Consider the following 3,303-nt stretch of genomic DNA (forward strand, 5'->3'; position numbering starts at 1 on the left):
ATTAAAGCACATTGAGTTTAAAGCACATTGAGTTTAGGCCTGCCGTATGAAACTGACTTATATCGTATATTATCTTTCTTTTTTGGCAGGATATTTCTTCCAGTTTTTTAAGTTTATGTGTTCTTTTTAATCTTTGAAAATAGGGGAAAAATACATTTACACAACCTGATTAATCCAGTTTTTACTGTCTCAGTCTATCTCTTTACTGGTCATCTCTGTGTGCAGGTTTGAAATAAAAATAAAGAACTGAAAAGTACTGGACTGGACTTGTGGGTTTTTGAGGCTTTATTTTTACCTTAACGTAGAACACAGATAGAACACTGTCAATAACTAGAACAAAACAAGCAGGAAAGGGAGCAAAACGTAAAGACTGTGATCATGAATCAATAATAATAATTGATTGATATATGAATAGTTCATCTTAAATGTGTTGTCAGATTTATTGAACATCAAGATCTGATCATAAACACTCTGTACTGTTTATCAATTCTGATGGAGTTCTTATGATCATACTGATCACAAAAGACTTATTTTATAGCTGTGATGTTTGTATAAACAGAAAAGCCTTGCAGCAAAACTCGTCACAACACCGGATTTCTCAGCCCAGATGAGTCTTGAAAAACAGCATAAGAAAAGTAAATTGTGGAACCATGGTGGGGAACAGACGATTGAGCAGGAAGGGGAGGGGAAAAGGGAAAGAGCGTCAATGAGTAATACTCTACCCTCACGTGGTGATTGAACAGTGTTGGCACCATTTCGGATTTGAATACGGACAACAAAAAACATAATGGCGTCAATGAACCACCGCTGGCTCTGTGTACAGATCTCCAGGAACCCTCGTCCTCTTACATCATGTTTGCATGAAGAAATACCTGGTACCTGAGGTAAGTCCGATAGCGTGAGAGTTTAAGAGTTTACTCTGTCAGCGATCCCATTTGATTGGCAAGATGACTCACTTGTATGGTAAAAGCATCGAGTAAAAACAACGAATTGATTGGAACTGAAACATTGATTGTTTGGGAGGAGCGTTACTCAGCACAAATTTGAGACGCCGAATATATTTAATTGAATTTTTGTTGTAGCTGAATCATAGAAGTGATATTTTTGTTGAATGAGATCAGTGGTGAGGTAACACATAGGCTGTGAAGTGCTTTTGTCAACGCAGCAGAAAATCTAGTGCTCAAAGTTCCCACACAATGTGTGACATTGAAGTTGCAAGTATAATTTTGACCTTTTTTAAAACCTTAATCTGATTGGACAGTGACAATCCAATCAACAAGCAAAGGACTCTGCTTTGTGATTGGGCTGGGTACTTCTAAATTAACTATTTCAATGCGGTCCGATTTGCCACTAAACAGTGCCATCTAGAATTAGGCATAGGGTGAAATGGGCTCTCATTTTCACTGGCACCAGTAAATACCACTTAAACCACAACCAAGTAACATAAGCGTAACAGACTCTGCTGTGTTTGCTATGTGTTATGCTTTTTGAGGTGTGTCCTGTAAAGTGTTGGCTGTTTTGTGCCTCTGTTCTATTGCATGTCTAATCAGCTAATTCCTCATTAAGGTGGGAGAATAATCAATTTACTGACTTTGTTTTGTTTAACTGTATTGTTGGTATTTGTGCTGACTGGTTTTGCATTGCACACTGGGATTTGTCTACTTTGTTTTCTCTTGTTAATGGCAAAACGGTGACATTTCCAGTTGAGAGGGAGACTTATAACAGTCCCTACCGTGTTTGCTATGTGTTATGCTTTTTGAAGTGTGTCCCCTGGGAATTACCGTAGGCCTGCCATGAAGTGTCACATGTGGAGTACAGAAAGAGTGTGGCTAGTGTTCATTGTACTCCGTCTCCATGTCCCATTTGTTATTTTGATGTTAACTACACAGTTAGGCGAACCCAAGACGCTCGGTTACATAAGGTTTAACATAGCTTGGTTCATGCTGAGAAATTTGGGAATATAGGGGTGGACCAATCTGGTAGAAAGATCATATGATAATCTTTTTTGCAGTAACCACAATCCACGGTCTGCATTCTGTTGTGATTTGTATCTTTCCCCCGCTTTGACACTTTTGGATGTTTGTCTGCTTGCCACCATTGTAGACCCACAATGCTGTTTACAAATTGTGTCACAGCTAATATGGCTTGTTGATTAGTTCATATGGAGCATTCATTTGGACAGCGCTGTTATTAATTCCTGAGATGCAATATGTAAGTGTTTTAGTTAGAAGGTTCAGTCGCTGCTAACCTGCTAGCTCTGGCTTGCTCTGCCTTGATTGTCCTGCCTGCAGCAGGTTTATTGATCTGCTCTGGTGGAGAACTGCTACATTAGCTGCTACACCAAAGTCACCAAGACTCCAGAGCAGAACAAGGACTTCTGTCTCCAGCAGCAGTTAGCGGGCTAGCTGTTTAACAGTTGACAGTGGGCTGGTTAACAGTAACTCAACTTTTAGATTTGAAAATATAGGAGCTTTTAATGACAAGATCTGTACGATTCATCTGAAAAGTAGGTCATGTGCCAAAGTAAGATCATCTATGATATAAGAGTCAGATCGCCCACCCCTATGTGAACAAATGTTTGTTAAGTAAGCAGCAGACTTAAATGCCACCTTTGTTGGTTGTTCTCAGACTAGTAAATGTGTTAGTCAATTTTTATACTTTTGTACTTCGAGTATTAAATGAGTTTGCAATGGATGATTGATTAATCTTTTGTTCTTTTCATGGACAGAATTGTTTGACTTAAAGTCCGTCTTTCACTTGAAGGGAAACTCTTTCCAGGATTCCTGTACCTGCAGTTGGAGCTGTGAGAGGCCACCTCCTCTGAAACTAATCGGAGCTTCCAGCATAACTTGCACCTGACTGAGTTAATAATGGTAAGTGAAATGAATTTCAAGTAAAAAACTTACTCAATACTATATTGTGAACAGCTACCTAAAATGTCCTGGTTTTCCCTGCAATATTTAGTATAATTATGTGTTTCCTAGGGATGCCAAAACCCACCTTATGCCAGTAGCACACCTTTTGGTCCCCCACAACCAGAAAGAAATGGTAACTCATGGGCATTACTATACCCCACACCTGTATGGCTCAGATTAGTTGAAAGGATTTAGAACTTGTAAAGTGATTGTAGTGGCCGTTTGTCCACAAAAGCAACGAAAAATTTCTAATCAAACTTTAAATCATAAAAAACTCAAAAGGCCACTTTTGCACCGTGGGTTGTGGTGTACACGGATGGGAGAAAGCATGAAGTCCAAACGACTTTCAATTTTCAACAAAAAACGTGATTTATTTAATCGGATAACA

General features: G+C 39.0%; 1 long non-coding RNA gene across 1 annotated transcript in view; it reads left to right on the plus strand.

The window, feature by feature from the left end:
* Positions 1–756: 756 nt before the first annotated feature.
* LOC147818945 (uncharacterized) overlaps positions 757–3,303 on the plus strand; it is a 15,397-nt gene continuing 12,850 nt past the window's right edge. The window contains exons 1-2 of the long non-coding RNA XR_015437455.1: positions 757–884; positions 2,764–2,873. This is a non-coding gene — a long non-coding RNA (uncharacterized LOC147818945). The remainder of the gene's footprint in view (positions 885–2,763; positions 2,874–3,303) is intronic.

The sequence above is a fragment of the Seriola lalandi genome, unplaced genomic scaffold (assembly GCF_002814215.2).
Source record: "Seriola lalandi dorsalis isolate HSWRI2012SDOR001 ecotype SW California unplaced genomic scaffold, Sedor1 jcf7180002054390, whole genome shotgun sequence".
Classification (NCBI taxonomy): Eukaryota; Metazoa; Chordata; class Actinopteri; order Carangiformes; family Carangidae; genus Seriola; species Seriola lalandi.